This window comes from Pongo pygmaeus, chromosome 2, assembly GCF_028885625.2.
Source record: "Pongo pygmaeus isolate AG05252 chromosome 2, NHGRI_mPonPyg2-v2.0_pri, whole genome shotgun sequence".
Taxonomy (NCBI): Eukaryota; Metazoa; Chordata; class Mammalia; order Primates; family Hominidae; genus Pongo; species Pongo pygmaeus.
The window spans coordinates 199712640-199733508 of record NC_085930.1 but is presented as its reverse complement, the minus strand read 5'-3'; the positions used below and the strand labels follow the sequence as shown (position 1 = coordinate 199733508).

At 40.2% G+C, this 20869-nt stretch overlaps 1 protein-coding gene across 8 annotated transcripts in view; it reads right to left on the bottom strand.

The window, feature by feature from the left end:
• Positions 1-9787, bottom strand: part of IL1RAP (interleukin 1 receptor accessory protein) — a 144609-nt gene extending 134822 nt beyond the window's left edge. For 4 of the 8 annotated variants that reach the window (XM_054482607.2, XM_063662560.1, XM_063662562.1 and 1 more), the window contains exon 1: positions 9607-9762. The gene's annotated coding sequence lies outside the window, so the exon portion shown is untranslated. Of the gene's footprint in view, positions 1-9606 lie in introns of all 8 variants that reach the window. The other 4 variants (XM_063662561.1, XM_054482609.2, XM_054482605.2 and 1 more) reach the window with 3 other exon arrangements.
• Positions 9788-20869: the final 11082 nt, after the last annotated feature.

Below are 20869 nucleotides of genomic sequence, written 5' to 3'. Positions count from 1 at the left end.
AAGACATATGCATGTGTATGTTCACTGAGCACTATTAAAAATAGCAAAGACATGAAATCAACCTAAATGCCTGTCAGTGGTACACTGGATGAAGAAAATATGGTACATATACACCATGGAATACTATGCAGCCATAAAAAGGAATGAGATTATGTCCTTTACAGAAACATGGATAGAGCTGGGGACCATTATCCTTAGCAAACTAACACAGGAACAGAAAACCTAATCCTGCATGTTCTCACTTAGAATTGGGAACTAAATGAGAACACATGAACACATAAAGGAAAACAAACACACACTGGGGCCCATGGAGGGTGATAGGTGGGAGGAGGGAGAGAATCAGCAAAAATTACTAATGGGTGTTAAGCTTAATACCTGGGCAATGAGATAATCTGTACAACAAATCCCCATGACACAAGGTTACCTATGTAACAAACCTGCACATGTACCCCTGAACTTAAAATAAAAGTTAAATTTTAAAAATAGACTAAATAAAATATTAAAATAGTATGTGTAAGCTTATAAGGTACCAAATGCCACAGAATAAAGGAAAAATAAGAATAGGGTAAGGGAGATCAGGATTTCAGAGAGCAAGCAGCCTGATTCCTGCTTCCCCTACCCCAACCCGTGCAAATTCAAGCAATCCAAGTAGGCTTCCCTGAGAAGATATTGAACAAAGACTTTAAGCAAATGAAAGAGTTAGTCCAAGTAGTTATCTAGGACATTTAGTCAGAGAGGAAATAAAATGTAAGTTAAACAAAGTAATGCAAGGTATTTCAAAGACTGGCTTATACAGTAAACAAAACTGTGTTTTAGGCACTTCATAGGTATTAAATTACTTACTTCTCCCTACAACCCAATGAGTAACATAGAAAAGTTAAATAACTTCCTTAGGTTTACACTGAGGGAGCAGAATTTGAATCCAAATTCAAACCCCTACAATATCCTGCCTCTCAGTACTGAAAATTCTAATCCAGTGATTCTTAGATTTCCGTGCAGAAATCCTAGATATCTGCTCATTTCAGAAGCTATCCACATGATTCTGATGTGAAAGACCCATGCACTGCAATTTATCACTGGTCTAATTCCTCCTACACATGAAAGATACTGAGATATTTTAAGGTAAATATTACATTCATTTCCTATCCTTTGCCATCCCAATTGTTTGCCAAATTGTGGCACATTCTCTTAGACCAGCTGGGGCATCTACTTGATATACTCCCCCTCTCCATCTGAGATTCATCAATGAGAGAGGCTTTGGGTAAACAGCAGCACTGAATGAAGAGGAAGGAATGAATATTTACTGAGTGCCTTCTAGGTGCCAGCTATTAAGAGCTAGAGGCTTAATATATTTTATCTTACTTGAACCTTATTAATAAATAGAGATAGATAGATAGATAGATAGATAGATAGATAATAGGAAGGAAGGAAGAGGAAAGAAGGGAAGAAGGAAGGAAGAGGAAAGAAGGAAGGGAGGGAGGAAAGAAGGAAAGTAGGAAGGAAGGAAGGAAGGAAGGAAGGAAGGAAGGAAGGAAGGAAGGGCGAGCAGGCATGTTTATTTCCATTTTACAGATGAGAAAACTAAGTCTGGACAGGCTAAGCATGCAGTATCTACAATTCAAACCCAGCCCTGATTCCAAAGCCAGCCTACTTCTTACTATCTACTCTATCCATTCAATCTGCTGCCCCCACCAATGTCTCACTCTGTAATTGGGAAACTGAAGTACAATCTTCCAGAAAAGTGCTACTTAGTGTGTATTACCATTCTCAAGTCTCCATCATTTCTATAAACAGAAACAACTCACATTTTAATGAGAGTCAAGCTTCTTCTGTGGGCACTAAAAGCTCAAAAGAAGAAAGCAGAAAATGTGTACTCATAATGCTAGAATCCAAACTAAAGCAAAACGTTTTATCCTTTATTTTGTTGTAGAAAACTATGGAGATTAATGGTGATACAGAACTTGCTTTTTTTTAAGAAAGGCTCTATTATCATTTCCCAAATATTAGATGTACATGTGCCTAACCGAGTCATCTACTTTTTCTTCCCATCCCCAAACCTGGGTCCTGAAGGGGATGGGGCAGATGGGGAATGGTCTGTAGGTCAGAGTAATGTGGCAGAATCACATCCTCAAGGACATAAAGGGGTCTTTCTGGATCTGACTCTCCATGCAGCACTCAGTTGTAATTCTCACTGAGGCCAATCAGATACCTCCTAAGACATTGTTCTACAGTCACAGATTTCTAAAACACTCTACCTTAGACATAATATTTTCCAAATTGCTCATTTTCGGGGTGAAAGCAAGGAGTCTGGAGAAGGAAATGCAACTAACCAGGACCAGGGCTGATTGACTGAGGAAAAAAAAAAAACAAAACTTAATCTTGGAGTTAGAAAACTAGGGTCCAAGTCCCAGTTCTACTATTTATTAGCTGCTTGGCCATAGCAAATATGTAGCCCCTTTGAGACTCAGGATGTAAAACATTAGTAACACCTGCCCTGATTACCTCAGAATTATTGTAAAAAAAAAAAAAAAGTTATATGTGTATACCTTTGTATATACAATAACAAGCATTTTGAGGACTTAAAGTTCTACATAAACAAAAACTGTTATTATTTCAACCCGGATCTTTCTTTTTCTAATTTAGTATCCATCTGGGCATGCAATGGAACAACTCTCATTGCTGTTGTTAATTGTAATAGAGGTTAAAATCCCTATGCATAAGCCTCTTAACAAATGTCATGGCATATGGTTGATACTTACCAAAGGCCTGACAAGATGGGTTTTATTATCCCCATTTTACAGATCATAAAAATAAGGCAAAGATAGACCAAATAATTCGGCCAAAGTCAAACCCAGGCAGATCAGTTTGACGTCAATGTCCACTATATTATGGAAACACAATTTTAAGTTGCCATAGCATCTAACCATACTGGCGTTAAGAAACTGCTATCAGTGAAAGGAACATTTCCAGACATAATGCTTATAAAATGACTGTTTCTCATTTCTGTTGCCATTAGCATTGATCGGCAGAGGAGGAAGCTGTGTGATCACGAGGACTTTTGTGCCAGAAAGGTAGAAATCACAAGCATCTGCTGGTTATAAACTAGACATAAAAGGTTACCTGTTCTTATGTTCAACTGAAAATAATAATTGAACTGATGTAAATTCTTCAATGCTTTTAGAAATCTTGAGAGCGAAGCTCATTACAGCTGCCCACTTCAATGGAAACTTCCTACTTTCTCTCTGGCAATTTATTTATGACACTTGACACTGGTCTTGCTGTCAATATATGCAAACATGCACTTCAGCATCATCCTTCACTGTGTTTTCTGCAAAACACCCTTTATTATTAGGACAGACATGGGTTTTCCCATCATTGAGCCAGTAATGTCTAACCTTCTTGGAGCCTATGACTCCTTATCATTGTCTGATTTTGTGACCACAAAATTAAAGGAAATTAAAACTACTTTATTAGTCTGTAGAGGCAAACTTTGACACAACTAATGTTATTGATAGAGCACGAGAAATCCAGAAAGTCAATTTTGGGCCTACTGACATAATATGAACCCATCATCCGTTCAATTTTGCCCTTCTTATACATGAGTCACTGCGCTAGGCATAGGGCAGAATAAACCATATCCTCAGTGGATATTTTAAGGTAAATATCACATTCATTTCCTATCCTTTATCATCCCAATTGCTTGCCAAACTGTGGCACATTCTCTTAGACCAGCTGGGGCATCTACTCAATATACTCCCCCTCTCCATCTGAGATTCATTAAATGAGTAATGATTTGGGTAAACAGCAGTGCTGAATGATGAGGAAGGAATGAATATTTACCAAGTCCCTTCTAGGTGCCAACTATTAAGAGCTAGGGGCTTAATATGTTCTATCTTTCTTTAATTTTACCAATAAATAGAGCTAGATAGAAAGATGATTGACACACAGATTAGATAGATAGAGACATTTGTAAGTCTCTCAGCTGATGGCATGGCTTATTCTGTCCTGTGCCCAAAGTGGATGAGCAAAAACAAAAGCACAAATTACAAATTCCTGGACCACAGTTAAAAAAAATAATAATAACAATAGAGATAGAAGATGTTATATGCATTTAAAGGGGTTTTGTGAGCTGGAGAGAATCAAGAAAGGATTGGAGCAGTATGTTTGGAAAGGAAAGAGTAGAAGAAGAGGAGAAGACAGAAGCTGAGGTAGTGTGATGTCAGGATACAGAGATGAGGCGTTTACAAATCTGGTTATATGAGTTTCCAGATTTCATGGTGTGGTATATAGCAAATATGCTGTAGTGGACCAAAAGGCTTTGCACTCAGGCACATGCAGGTTCCAATCTTTACTAATTGGGAAAGCTTGGGCAAGTCTATAAGTCTCTCTGAGCCTCAGTTCTTTCATTTGTAAAAGGCAAATAATAACATATATCTGAGAGTTATTTTTATGTTTAAATGAAATGACAAAAATACATGTGCTGATGAAATGCTGATTTCTCTTGCTCATCTTTGTTTGTTTAGAAAAATACATCTCCAGGGAATAAAACAATAAGAGTATTTTCTTTTTACTCCCCTTTCTCCACTTTAGCTTTAACTTTTGCAAATAGATGTGATTACAGAATCTCAAAGTTGAAAGGAATTTTAAAGATACACAATGCATTATAGCAGAAGAAATTTAGAGATGATCTAGTTCAGCTCTCCCACACTTTAGGTCCAAAGGTAAAGATATTTCTCAGTCACAGGCAAGGTAGTACCAGGATGAGGGTGTAGGATGATGATTGGGTAGCTCATTGGTCTTAGTCTAAGTCCTCAGTTCTAGTCCAGAGGTGGGACAATTGGAAGTTCTTCCTAACTCTAGAATAAAATGCGTAGATGAGTCTCAGCATCATGTCTTGCTTTGTGCTTTTACACAGGCTGATATGGTTTGGCTTTTAGAAATCTTGTCCCCACCCAAATCTCATCTTGTAGCTCCCATAATTCCCACATGTTGTGGGAGGGACCCAGTGGGAGATGATTGAATCATGTGGGGTAGGTCTGTCCCATGCTATTCTCGTAATAGTGAATGGGTCTCACAAGATCAGATGGTTTTAAAAATGAGAGTTTCTCTGCACAAGTTCTCTTTTTTGGCCTGCTGCCATCCACGTAAGATATGACTTGCTCCTCCTTGCCTTCTGCCATGATTGTCAGGCCTCCCCAGCCATGTGGAACTATAAGTCCAATGAACCTCTTTCTTTTGCAAATTGCCCAGTCTTGGGTCTGTCTTTATCAGCAGCATGAACACAGACTAACACATAGGCCATGCTATGTTAACTCTATGAGCCTCAGTTTCCTAAAAAAATACATAGGATTATTGTGAGGATTGAATGAGATGATATATTTAAGATACTCACCACAAATAATGATGGAGACAAGTAAAGAGTAGCTATTAAATTATGATGATCGTAATTTAACAGACTAATACATTGAAGGAGTTGTTGGCAGAAGACAGAATCAGTGTAAATGTTTTCTATGAATAAGATGTTGAAATAAATAGGGACTTAAGCTTCTAAGCAGGTGTCAGTGTCCCTATTTCCTAGCTCCAGAGCCGAAAGATCACCTCTATAGAATAACTTGCCTCAGATTTCAGCCAGACTCTCAAAATCCACACTACCACAGCTGCTAGAGAGAGTTAGAATAAAGTCAGACCAAAGGGATGTCTCCTAACAACCCTATCAGTGTAAACCATGCATTATCATTTAAAAAAAAAAAAGGCAGCAAATGAATGGCTAACTTGAATTTATCCACCGAAATATCACTTACCAAATGTACTGTAACCTTCCTATTCTTTGGTGTTTCTTTTTTCTTTTCTTCTTCTTTTTTTTCTACACAGAACAATTTCCAAAATGGGCAAAGAGCACAGTAGGTGGCTCTCTTTAATATTTCACGGGCAAGGCAACGGTGACTCACCAGATCCTACATCTGTGTCACCAGCAAAAGCCTGATGAAGTTGAGCAACAAATGAAGCTGCGTATAGGCTGGAGATAATCTTTGTTTTTTTCTACGTCCTCTGATTTCCTCAAGCCACATTCTGCTTTCCTAACCGTGCCAGGTAAGATGATGCTAACTGCTTACCTTTGGGAGCAAACATATGCTCCAAAATGCCAAAAGCAAGGAGCAAAACGTTTCTTCTACAACTGCGTTTGCAAGCCTGTGTGCTTGCTACAAAGAAGAGAGATCTAATGGCCTATGAGAAGTCTCAGTAGATGAACAGCCCCACTGCCTGGGCCAGAAACAGATCCCTTCATCTTCCAACACGAGCCTCCAGCCATCACTTTCCACGAGGAGGACTGAAACTCCAGACAAGTAATCAGCACCACCAGGAAGCAGTGGTCTCTTTCTGCAAATGCCACTTTTGCACATTATTCTGTCTACCCTAGTCAGTACCCACAAAATTGTCAAAAAAAAAAGTTGAATAATGCTATGGACACTCATAACATTTGTTGTTCAATCTTCTTCCCAGCCTTTGAACTAGCATGAGGATGGCAGAGGGAAGAAGCCACTCATAACAGGAAGAAAAGAGTGATATAATTCTGTACTTTATGTCTTCTTAGTTAGTACCCTTTCTCTTAGGAATCAAAGGTGTATTACATCAAACACAGGAGAGTAGGAAGGTTGTCTTAGAGACCATTGCTTTAAATACCCTCTTATGACAGTCGGCCCCACTAAACTCTACAGACCTGTGCTTAAGGATTGTTCTCTTAGCAAGGAAATACCCACTTTTCAACAAAAAGGATATCCTGAAATAACCAGACAAATAAGGTCAACCTTGTAACTGAAGTAAATTGTTAAATATCTCATTGGCGAGGAAACAGAGTGTGATGGAAAATGCCCTAAACTAGACATGAAAAGGTGTGAACTATCTTCCTAGAGTTGAAACATACTAGCACATGACCTCTAGCAACTTTTCATTTCTCTGACTCTCATTCCAGATGTGTTCTAAATAAATTGAGACTAGCTAAGAAGAGATATCATTTAATGAGCACCTATTCACTACATGTACTTGACATTATTCTATTGAATTTATTCTTTATACAGATTTTTAAGGTAAGCATTTTTTTTTCCATTTTAGAACTGGATAAAACAGAAACGTCAACTGATTAAATAAACTGCTCAATATCACCCAACTACTCAGGCATGAGAGCTGGAATTTGAAATCAAGTAGGTCTGACCACAAAACCTGGGCTCCTTCCTCTATTAATATTCTTGCCATGTCCTCCCAGGGCTATTGCAAGTAACAAGGAGTATCATATATGCAGAATGCACTTTGGAAATTTTAAAGTTCTATACATATATATGGTTTTGGTAACAAGTAATCATCTTCCTAAAGATGTGGGTATAATTGACCAACCTTTCTTTGAAGAATCAGAATCAAAGGAATTAGCTTTTAATTTCCCTTCCATCCTCATGATCTGACCTTATTTTGAACATTTTCCTTTTCCCCCACAAGGCCCCTGTCTCTCAGGCACACATTCAGTCATATCCTAGCCAGCTCACCACAATGCGTGTACATGGAACAAGCTTATAGAAGCAGGTGATCCCATCCTTTATTAATGTTTGGTGTGGGAGGTACCTAAGTGGGCACCACTGGGCTCTTCCATCAAGATGTATCACACTCTGTTCTCAAGCACTTATGAATACTGCATACAAATGCTATGGACTGTGAAGGAGGCAGCCAACTACAAATGCTGGACACTCAATTTAAGGACTCATGGTAAAGCCAGTAGATAGTAGCAAATCATTGCATGAAGTCCATCAGAATAAAATCAATTGTCATGAGGAGGGTAAGGGTGTGGGAGGGAATTCATTTAATTTTAAAATACCAATAATACAGGAAGACTAGTGTGGGCATGTGAATATCTGTGTGTCTGTGTTTAAATAAGGCAAGTTTGTGTCCAGAAGGGTCTGCATTTAGCAGCATCTCTGTACAATCCAAAAGAAATATATGAGAATTTTGTTTGTCTTCTGATACTAGATGAAAAATGTAAGGTTGCTCGACTGACCTAAGAGAGCAAGAATAGAAGGCTTAGAATAATCTGTAACATAGCTGCAACTTCCAACTTTCTCTTCTTGTCTTTCTGCCTCTCATCCATTTCAAGACCCTCTTTGCCAATAAAGGATGTCTCAGATCAGGGCAGTTCACAGGCCTGAGGTTTGACCTAAAAACTAGTAGGAAATTCACATCACCGAGAAACATCAATCTTACATTTCGAGCTAAGCATCCATGATCCACATCACATATGGACAACATTCAGAAAATTCTTATAAAAGAGCTGCTCAAATTCAAAAGAAGAAAGACACCACATTTACAGATTTTTTAAAATGCCTCTGTAAGGTAGTATGAAATCACCTTTCTGAAAACCCACTGTCTGCAAGGTTACTATGTAACAATATTCACAATAGTTGCCATTGGTTTTGAACCAACCAGATGCCAGGCCAGGCACTGTGCTAAACATGCTACTTGAATGATCCCATTTCATCCTCCCAACTACCCAAAGGGCTCATTGTGACCATTATAAATCTCCATTTTTCAGCTGAAAAAAAAAGAAAAAAGGAAGAAAGAAAGAAAAGAAAAACCCAGTATCTGAAAGGTGAGATAACTTGCCCAAGTTCATACAGCTAATACATGGCAGAGCTGGAGTCAAAACTCAAATCCTCTTTCTCATCCAGTAGCTAAACCAGGGATCTCTACAGCAGAGCAGCAGAATGCTTCGCGTGGCGCCCTGGTTCACAATTTCACAACCAGAAGGTGGAGGGAAGACAGGCTGTGGGCTAGCTCTTAAAGGAAACAGCAGAAGTTTGCTTTTATGTTTGTGATTTTCTCTTTAACTCAGCTTCCTTGCTCCCTCCCAGTATTTAGAAGAGGGAAGGGGCTCTATGGTTCCATGAAGTCAGCTCTTCCCAAGTGAGGGGCACCCTGTGCCCCACAGGGCCACTAGCTCCGCTTCCTCTGGGGCTGGGAAGAAACAGTATCATAGGAGGTTACTGGCGCCCGGGCCTCACTCCCCTCTCCCAGTGCTCCTCCAGAAGCTGGTCTGACACCCTCGGCAGGGGCATCTTTCTGAGAAAGCAGGTCAGGGGAAGAGGGAGTGAGGCTGCAAGCAGCATTTTCCCAGGCTGTCACAGCTCTGGGCTGAGAGAGACATGATACCGAGTGGGCATGCTGGGACACACCGCTTCCTTCTGTCCTCAGCGCTTCCAGCAGCGGTCTGGAAAAACCAAGGAGGAGATGGGGGCGGGGGGCGGTAGCGGGGAGGGGGCGGTGTGGAGGAAAACAAGGGTAGAACCCTCAAAGGGCTGAGGATGGGGGCGGCAACGAGCCGACGTCCCACAACTGCGTTACTTAAATCCCTGCAAAGCAAAGATGGGTCTCTGAACGTTTGGGTTCGAATCCGGGCTACAGTCCTAACTAGCAGTATGACCTATCCCAGCCGCTGCCTCCGTTCTGTGCCTCAGTTTCCTCTTCTGTAAAGTAGGAGGATTTAACGATAGGATCTCTAAGAATCCATCTGCCCTGAGATTCTGCGGCTTGGTGACTTCTGAGCCCTCACGGCGGCGCGAGACTCACCTTTCTTGGGAAGCTGAGAGGGCGCAGCAAAAGCAGCCGGGATGGGTGCAGTGTCGCCGGGCACTGCTTCTTTCCGCGCCTCTGGCCAAAGCAGACCCCGGAGACCTGGATCCCGGCAGTCTTCCCCAATGAGCCTCTTACTTTCCGCCGCACTTTCTTTTCCCCCTTTGGGGCTCCTCCCCCGGAGCGGCGCGATTGGCCACGGCCTCACGGCTCAGGCTCCACCCGCCGCCTTGGCTCGCGATCCACCGGCGCTCTGGGCTTCTAGGAGCTGCGGCCGCGGGGCGGCGTCCTGCACTGTCCCGCCCGCCGCCAGGAGGAGCGGCGCCGGGCCCGCCTGCGGACGGATGCAAGGCTGCGCTCGGCCCCTTCGGCTCCCTGCCACCGCCTGTGCGGGCTTGAGCGCGCTGGGAAAGGAGAGGGTTAGTCCTGTAGCGCAGCTTGACACGCTGCCAGGCGCTGTGGGAAGCTACGCCCCTCACTACACACCGAGGCGCACACATGCGCTCACTGCAAGATCGTGCTCTCGCAGTTGAGATCGGTGCCACCCTGCCCTTTCTTCCTGTCTCGACGTATTTAGCAATGATGCTGCAAGGCCTTGAATCGATTCAGACTACACGATTTTCGCAACCACCCTGTGCCGGCACAGAACACGACAGGATGTAGATGCGATCTCCGCAGTCCTGAGCTCTTGCTGTCTTGAACTGACATTCATATGAGCAAGCAACAGGACATGACAGCAAGACTAAATCTATATTGTCCACTGGTAATATACCCATTGCCTAGCACAGTGCCTGGCACAAAGTAGGCACTCAATACATGTATGGTGAACGAATAAAAGAACTAATAGGTTACACAGAAGGAAATAATCTCAAAACAAATATTTCTCTTCCTTCATTTCCATTTCCCCAAGTTTTTGCAAGAGGCTTCCTTCAGCTGCCCTCTGCCACTCTAGATGGTAGTCTGTAATATATCCCGAGAAGCGTTATAAAGGCTTTCATTAAGTCATCTCTCTTGTTCAAGCACCTTCTGCTGTGTTCCTACTGCTAGTGCCTCATGATTTTCCCTGACTGGCAAGGCCCTTCATGACCTGTCCCCATTTCTGAAACCCCCTAACCAAAGCCACCTACCACACTGACGAGTCTTCGCACATACCTTGCTCATCACATCTTCTTTTCTCCTCCTCCTACCTAACTGAATCTTACTAATTTATTTTCAAGAATCAAGATTCAGATAAAGCATTTAAGGAAAAGGAGAAAAAATATGTGAAATAAGAAAAGGGCCCAGGTGATTGGGAAGGAAATGAAACCAGCAGATGCCCGTGCTGCTAAAGATGCACAGCAGTACAAAACTCAGAGGCTGCCTCTGCCCTGGCGGATCTTCAGTTCCTAAGGTGAAATATCCGTGTAACTGGAGCCATAGAAATGTTCATGATACTTTACTTCTTGATATCACTTATGAAAATTAATTGCTCAAAATTTTTATTTATCTCTGGATACCTGGGACCCAGCACCTGCTCACAACATTGTCACTGAACCAAAGAGAAAATAATCCAAAAGAATTTAAAATGTTACCTGTATGAAGCAACAATAAAACTTTTTCTGATTTATTATTCATTCCTTAAACATATTCTGGACACGGACTTTTTATATATGTAGTACACTTAAGCTTTGTACACAGTGCTTACAAAATAAAAAGGTGCAATCATAAGGACTTTGTGTATATTAACTCATGTAACCATCAATACAAACTAGAGGGTGCTATTATTATCTCCAGTTCATAAAGGAGATAAAGGGAATTTAAATAACTTGACCAAGGTTACAGGCCTACAAGTGGAGAATACAAAATGAGACTAGAGACACTCGACGTTCATGCTCTCAGCCGCTACTCAGTCTCATGTACTACCTAGAAGCCAAACAGATGCTAGTAATTCAGAATTGAACCAGATGTAGTCCTGGATATTGAAGGGCTACTCATAGCTTAAGGAAGATAACATTAAGACGAATAATCATATAGACAAATATTCATAGTATATTGTAGTTTGAACACAATATAAATGGTTGGAAATGAAAATGATGAGTTAACCAATGCTGTCTACTCACACAATAAAATATTTGCATCGTAAGTATCATATTATGGAAATATGTCTACAAAGAAAAAGGCTTACAAAATAATAAGGTTGAGTAAAAGTTGTGGAGAGATGAACACCAATTGAAAGGAATGTGAAAAAATGTTGATATGTTAGGATTACAGAAATAGAAACATCTCTTTTTCCTTTTACATTTAAGTGAAATAAACCAAGCACAGAAAGACAAATTTTGCAAATTCTCACTCACACGTGGGAGCTAAAAATTAAACAATTGAACTGAGATATGAGAGTAGAATGATGGTTACCAGAGGCTGAGAAGAGTAGCAGAGGCAAGGGAGTTGTGGGGAAGCGGGGTGGTTGACGGTTGCAAAAACATAATTAGCTGGAATGAATAAGACCTGGCATTTGATAGCACAACAGAGTGACTACAGTCAACAATAATTAATTATGCATTTTAAAATAAGTAAGAGTGAAATTGGAATGTTCCTCAAAGAAGTGACAAATGGTCGAGGTGATGATACCCTGTTGTCATTACCCTGATATGATTATTATATATTGTATGCATGTATCAAAACATCACATGTCACCCATACATATATACACCTATTATGTACCCATGATAATTAAAAATGAAAAAATGTTATTCTAACAATTGAGAAAAATATCTTAAAGCTATACCCATTAAATATCCATCACATACTAAACATTTGATGAATAATAGTTGCCTAAATGAATAAATGAAGCTACAAATTCATTGATGTTAGTGACTAATACTGCTGGATGTGTAGAAGATGCACAATAAAATACTTTGCAATTGATTGAAGTATTTGGAAAGGTATTATTATTCTCTTCTTCTCCTAGCTTTTACCCTCTACCTTTTTTTTAGGTTATCTTTAATTATCTTGCTGTAGCTATAAGAGGCATCAGGAGTTTGCTAGTCTCTTGAACCCAATCCATTCAGACTTTTGTCTCTACCACTCCACAGTCAGCATCTGCAATAATCTTCACTTTGCCAGTGTGGTGGTGAATTCTCTGTCTTCATTGTACATGTATTAGCAGCATTAGACACAGTTAATCTGTTGCTCTTTCACACTCTCTCATACTTGACTCTTTGTTTTTCATGTATTTCATCTGCTGTTCTTTATCAGATTCTGATTGAATCCTCTACCTCTTCGTGATCTCTGAATGTTCCAGTGTCCTAGAGCTCAATCCTTGAAGTGGTTATATTCTCTACCTAGGGGAACTCAGACAGACACACAGCCTTCTAAAATATCAATATGATAATAATTTGCAAATATAAATCTACAGCCCAAACCCCAGACTTTGTATACCATATTACCTCCTTCATATCTCCTTCTTGGATGTTTTAAAAACATCTCAAACTTTACATGTTGAAATTCAAACTTTATTTCTACCCCACACCAAACCAGAGCTTTGTAAGAAACACTGTTTTTTACCCAGTTGCTCAGGTCAAAAAGTTGGAGTTATCAGTCTCTCTCATTGCCTGTATACGTTATATCCACAAACCTTCGGCTTCCTCTGCATTCAAAACACATCTCAAATCCAACCACACTATTCCTCTTCTGCATCACAACCACCATGGTTCAAGTCACTGCCATCTCTCCCCTCACTGGTGTCCCTGCTTAAACTCTTACCCAAAGAGTCTATTGCCCTTACTTCAGAGACCCTTATAAATGAAAATAGAATAAATACAGGCTAGTGATTGAGGTCAAGGAATCTGAAGCCAGACCACCTGGGTTCTAGTTAACATAATATGGTCAAGTTACTTAATTTCTTTTTTTCACAGTTTTATTCTCTGAAAAATATGAATAACAATGACAATAATATACAATATAGTGCTGTTTTTAAATTAAATGAGATTATATAATTAAAACACTTGGAATGGGGATTGGCACATACAAATGCAATATAAATATTCATTAATCTTTTACAAGAAATATGTCATGCTCTGCTTTCAAATACTCAGTGATTTCTCATCATCATCTGATAAATTTCTGTAGTCATTGTGGCCTAAGAGTCCTTGTGTGGCCCTACATGATCCAGCACTGAGTTGCTTCTTTAAATCTCCCATAGCATGCTCCTTGCTGTCGACCAAACACACTAACATGTTCCCATACTAGGGTGTTTGCACTTGCTGTTCCCCCTTGCTGGACCACTGTTCCCCTGTTGCTTGCTCTCTCCTCTTACTCACATCTTCATTAATGTCCCTACTCCACTATTACCTTCCCAACAAAGCCTTTCCTGACAACCAAGTCCGATAATACATTACGTAACATTTTAATTAATTTACTTATTGAATGCTTTTTTCACTAGAACGCTAACTCCAGGAGGGTAATATTATGTTTCCCTGGCAAACAGACAATATTTTGCACATAGTACTCATTTAATAAACATTTGTTGAGTTACAAATTCAGTCCAAAACTCTCATGGTTAAACTTTGATACAAAGATATTAAGTGACGGATATATTGCCCCCTTCCTTTGATTTACATTTTTTTGGGAGACCAGAATCATTGGAAGACAAAAACTAAAACAACAAATTATACATATATATATATGTGTATGTGTGTGTGTGTGTGTCTATATATATATACTTATATATATACGTATATATACATATATACGTATATATATATGTATATATTTGGCTGGGTACAGAGCAAAGAAAGCACATTATAGAGACATTTTATTTTAAGCTTTTGGAAGGAAGGTGAAGGGCAGGAGCCAAGAGAAAAAAATAAAAAGTGATAAAAGGGAAAAGTAATTATATCACCTTCCAAACCCTTTTATGTTTCCATCTTTTATACCCCTCAGCTGTTTTTTCCTCCATCCCCAGCTGACCCCTGTACCTGTTCTCTGGCTGTTCACATTTCTCCTTGCAGCACTTAGTTATGCCTGCCCCCTCTTGCTCTGTGGTGCCCTGGGTTTCCAAGTCAGGTATCCCTCCTTCTTTTTATTGCATCTGTTTCTGATAAAAGCCTCTCTTCCTTCAGTTTGGTTTGGCTAGGTGTAGGGAATTAAGCAGATTAAACAGTAATGATAAGGTGTTGATTACTAAGAGCTCAACTCTACCTTGTTGGAGAGATATGCTAATTTGTTCAAACACATATACCCAACTATTGAAATTCAAGTCGTTTGGAAGAGGAAATTGGAAATTTGGCTGTGCAGTGGGAGGCTTCACTCATTTCTTTTCTTTTCCTTTTTCGCTTTTTTTTTTTTTTTTTAGACTGAGTCTCACTCTGTCGCCCAGGCTGGAGTGCAGTGGCGTGATCTTGGCTCACTGCAACCTGCACTTCCCAGGTTCAAGTGATTCTCCTCCCTCAGCCTCCAGAGTACCTGGGACTACAGGTGCTCACCACCACTCCCAGCTAATTTTTCTATTTTTAGTAGAGACGGGGTTTCACCATGTTGGCCAGGCTGGTCTTGAATTCCTGACATCAGGTGATCCACCCACCTCGGCCTCCCAAAGTGCTGGGATTACAGGCGTGAGCCACCGTGCCTAGCCAGCTTCACTCATTTCTATCCCTCAGCCTCACTACCTGGGTTACATGCAGTCCTGAAAGAAAAGAGGGGAAAGGGGAACTTCTGGATCCCCTCCAATCTCTATTTATCTGCATAGGGATGAAGCTGACTCCCATCACAGGGCACTACTTCCGTGTGGAGGTGTCAAAGAGAAACACTGCCTGACGTTAGTTAAAGCCAGAAAACAGATTTTATTTAGTAACTCTTGATAGCAGAGGAAACAGCTGAGCTTCATTCCTATTTGTGTAGAGGTTGTTTGGCCTTTTAAATGGAGAATGAGGGAGGTAGCAGAGCAGGATCTCAGTAGAGCCTGAGAAGTGAAATATTACTAAGGGTTTGATCAGTGCAAATGGCTAGCTGTGCTAACTGTGACTGCTGGCTGGCAGTTATTGAAGTTAGAATTCTGTTCTCCCACAGAGATTGGGAGACAGAAGCCCTATCCTTCCCGGTTATTACATTTAAAGGAATGGCGCACAGGTCCCTGAGAGAGACACTACTGAGTTGTAAAATATAAGCATTCACAAAAGTAAGCCTTTCTAAGTTGATTCTCTAAGAAGAGGAGGTCAAGAGCCTATCATCAGGTATTGGCTAAAGCAAACAGCAAGCTCCTAGGAGAGTTGAGCTTTCTCAAGTAGGCATTTTAATAGGGAGCTGGGGTCGTCCTAGGGACATGACCTCATGCTGCTAGAAGCTATGCTAGAGTTTGGTCAAATCACTTAGTGCAGGGCTTTGGATAAAGTTAATATGTTCTGAGAGTTTCGCAGTTCTCAGAGGTCAGTAGATACTTGTAGTAGCAGAATCAGAATCCTTTTCTCTGAGTTGCTTCTCCTTTAATGTCTGACTTCTTGGTGATGCTCCTCCAGTGCCACCAAAGGGCAATATTAGTGAAGGTGACAGGCAAAGGCATGTTTTCCAAAAGACAGCCTGTCTTCTTGGCCCATGGCCTAAAGCTCCTGGAGGCTGTTAGAAAGGACCTACTTTTCTTTCCTTGCTTTTCTTCTTCCAAACAGAAGCTTTGAAGCAAAGGTCAGGATTTTAATAAAGTCTTGGAGGATGGTTATTATGCATTGTTGACACTTCACTACATCAGGAAATTCAAAGGCAAGAACTTTGCATGCAAAAAGGGAAACTTACCTTTATAGTTCTAACTTGGCCTTGTAAGTAGTTAAGACATTTATCAGCTTCTAGCCTCCAACATCTGATCTAAATGGAAAGAATGTTCTTCATATAGATACTATCAGCTGTATTATTCCATAAGCTAAACCACTACAGTATTTAAGGGCAGACCTAATCTAAATTGGTCACAATCTGGTGAATAACAACCAATTGGTGCCAGTTAAAATTGTGCTAATATGTGCTTGTTCTCACAGCAGTATGAATGAACTGTGCCATTCAGTTCTATTTTTTTGTGCAGCAACAGGAGGACTGATCCTCTAGCAGAGAGGCACTTATATTATTCACCTTTGGAGAATAATTTTCAAGCACTCATATAAGATGCAGAGACTTTGTATGATATTTTTTCTCTGCCACCAACATTGAGAAATTTATTTTATCTTTTATTCATACATCTTTTCAAATGTGTTGAACATTTGCTCTATATGGGCAATGTGAGCATTGCTGAGTTACAGTAGACACAGTTCCTTCATTATAGGCCAGAAGAGAAGAAGATAAAATGTCTACATGGTTGTCAATACAAGGTTGAAATAATATTTCCTCTTCATTGAGCAATTGGCATTGAGCATGTGACAAGCCCTTTAAACATCAATTACTTCTAAACCTCACAATATCCTTAAAAGGTAGAAATTGTCTCTCTACTTTTAGCAGTGAGAAAATGGAGTCAGAGAAGCTGATTTATCTAAGGTCACACAGCTAGTTAATGTTAAAGCCAGGAGCAAACCCCAGGTCTAATAGAGTTCTAAAGGCCATACTTTTCCTATGCTACACTAAGGTCAATAAGAAAGTTAAAATATAGTAATATTGGAGTATTGAGGAAGAAGTATTTTTTTTTGACAGAGTCTTGCTCTGTCGCCCAGGCTGGAGTGCAATGCTGTGATCTTGGCTCACTGCAACCTCCATCTCCTGGGTTCAAGCAATTCTCCTTCTTCAGCCTCCCTAGTAGCTGGGATTACAGATGCCTGCCATCATGCCTGGCTAACTTTGTATTTTTAGTAGAGACGGGGTTCACCGTGTTGGCCAGGCTCGTCTCTAACTCCCGACCTCAGGTGATTTGTCCAACTCGGCCTCCCAAAGTGCTGGGATTACAGTTGTGAGCCACCATGCCCGGCCGGAAGGAGTACATCTATTTAGAGCATATCAAGGAAAGAAAGAGAGAGGGTACCACTAGAAGAGATTAGAAGGAGAGATAGAATTAAGGTTTATGGTGACAAAGGAGGAAGGCGTGAGACATAATGGGGCAGGGGAAGAGCATGCATCCATTCATCCATTCAGGTACTATTTGTTATAAAAATAAAATAACTCCAGCGTGATGTGGTGCGTGCTTTATGAACGATGGTATGGTACTCCATGTAAGACCAGAGGAAGGTGTTTCACACACCACCGAGACGAGGGAAGAGTGAAGCAGGGTCAATCCTCGTACTCTAACCAGAGAACATGTGGCAGATATTGGGAGAAGTGCTTAGAAAACTATACTTGAATCAGGCATTGGAAGAAAAGGGGTGGGGCGTAGGGAGATATTAGTTATGCTACTCAAAAAGCAAAACTATAACTTATCTATTTGCCTTTGTGTTCCAGAATGGTGTTTGACAGAAAGAATGCTTGAACAAACAAATTAGAACAAATAAATGAGTTACTGATTTCTGCTGAGAGACAGGTGCTTTTTAAGTCTGTGCTTTTTGTTTAACCAATATTATGTTATCACCATAGGATCTTCATGAACTGAGTATTTATTTTTTCTATTTAGGAGATATAGAAAAATCTGAGGCTCTGGAAGGTAATACGGCTTGCCCAACATTGCAGAGCTAGGAATTCAGAAAACTCGATTTTAAAGTGTGACAACGTTAAATTATTTGACGTGGTTGTCAGGTATAATTTCTTGTAATTACTTTCCACTCTCTGCCTTGTTCTAAATGACAAACTAAGGCAGTGCTATGTTATTATTATTTTTATTATATTAATTAAACATTTTATTGAGGTGTAACATGAATACATAAAACTGCACTAATCATATGTATACAGCTTGATGCCTTTTTAACAAAGGAAGCGCAACCATGTAACTAGCATTCAGATCAAGAAAATCATACTGCTACAGGCTGCATACTTTTGACTTAATATAATAGTCAATATCTTTATTCCTGTTGGCATTAAATACTTCCCCTTGTAGCTTTTATTCATGCACACACTATTCCTGGAAACTCATGAGCTATTGAGTCATAACTTGCCTAGAAAATGAGCTTGTTGGTGAATGATAGCTTCTCTTTGGGGAACGTGTGCTCCCTCAACTGAGAGGTTGTCTTTATTAAGTAAGAGCACTAGAGGTAAACCTTGAGATTATTGGGCCTGAGGCAAATTTGGCTGACTGAATTCCAAGCAGCAAAAGAAAAGCAGCAGTGAGACTTCTGCATTGAATTTTTAAGATGATCTATAATTAACATACTGGTTTGTAATATATTTATAATTGTAACCTGTAAAAGTTAAAATAGCCAGTCAGATAGCCCAGATATAGAACACCGGAGATGATAAGTAGGGGTGGAGATGTAGAGAACAAAGGGGTCTAATTGGTAATTCACCTAACTGCGTCTAGATGGCCTCAGTTCCAGTCTAGGTTTGGCCGCACAATCCCTGTCTGTTCTCAACACAACCATTTCTGCTTTCTGAGCTTCTGCTTCCTAACCTTTAAAATGGTCTGAACTGCAGTATTGTCCTAGAACAGTAGTCATCAGCCCTTGCTAAACATCCAAATCACCTCTGTTTTTCAAATTTCCTTTTATAGGTTTTTGTATGGTTAGTTTTGTATTTAATAATAGAGGCCCCAATCCCTATCATGACTCTTAAAACTGAAATTTGATACAGGGAATGACTAGACTTGCTGATTCCTTAGTGGTCTTCCAGGATGATATACTTTGAATATTTTTCCCCACCCAAATTTCATGTTGAGTTTGTATTCCTCAATGCTGGAGGTCGGGTCTGATGGGAGGTGTTTGAATCATGGAGTCAGATCCCTCATGGCTTGGTGCTGTCTTTGTGATAGTGAGTTCTAGTGAGATCTGGTTATTCAAGAGTGTGTGGCACCTCTGTCCCCACTACCGCCTCCCTCTCGCTTGCTCCTGCTTTCACCATGTGGAGTACCTGTTCCCCATTCACTTTCCTCCATGACTATAAGCTTCCGGAGGTCCTCACCAGGAGCCAACCAGGCGCTGATGACGTGCTCTTACAGCCTGCAGAACCATGATCCAATTAAACCTCTTTTCTTATAAATTACCCAGTCTCAGGTATTGCTTTACAACAATGCAAGAACGGCCTAATACACAGGACAATCTTTCTAAGATCAGTTGGGCACAGTGGCTCACGCCTGTAGTCCCAGCTACTTGGGTGCCTGAGGCTCAAGAATCGCTTGAACCCGGGAGGCAGAGGTTGGAGTAAGACAAGATCATGCCACTGCACTCTAGCCTGGGTAACAGAGTAAGACCTTGTCTCAAATAAATAAAGAAAGAAAATTTAGAAAATATATTTATCAGAGAGAATAATGCCACAATTTTTGTCACAAGAGGTGATGAAATTTAAAGTACATTTGATAAAACTTGCACATATATAGTTATTGAATATAACCAAAATCCCACAGGCAAGAACAATTAAGAGATGACTGTGTTGGTGTATACTTATTAGCCTCAAGCGAACTATATATTCTTTCCTTTTTCAGACCTGCTTTTACATTCAGATAGGCTACTATATGAAAATAAAGATTAAAACAATTCAGAATTTAAAACAGTAAATGCAAAATCCTGTATTGTGTTCCGCAGGAAATGCAACGTACACTTAAAAAGATCAATTTCTAAAACGAAAGCTATGACAACTATAGACATTCACATTTATACTGTGGAATACAACACGATTTCCAGCTGAGAAATCAAGGAAAGGTTTCATGGAGTTGATATTTAGGATCAGTATCGAGCGACAGATAGGATTTTTCTAGAAGAGAGGAAGGTGTGAGTCACTCAGACAGCAGAAACAACAGGGGTATAGGCAAAGTGCATGAATTTACACAGAAAGGGAACAGAAAATGGTCTAGTTTTTTTGACTGAATCTCAGTTCCTGGGAGTAGGTATAGATAAGGTAGGAAAGACTGATTGCAGGCTGGTTATGAGGGGCCTGGCTATGTTAAAGAATTGTTTTGTTTTCTGAAACCATGAGAGGTTCTTGAAAGTTGAAAAGGGAGAGTTGCTTAAGGTCACACAGGTAATAAGAACTAGAAGAGCTGGACTGGAAATCAGATTGTATAAGGTATAAAGTTCTTTGTGTCTCCCTCAACAACCCAAACGTGGGCGGTAGGGTCGTAGAAGAATACCCATGCCAAATACACCACACGTAAAGACGCTTAGACTTTTCTATAATAGCCTACATGTTTGGAAGTGGGATTCTTTAGAAGTGAAAGACAGAAATGACATTTATAATAAAT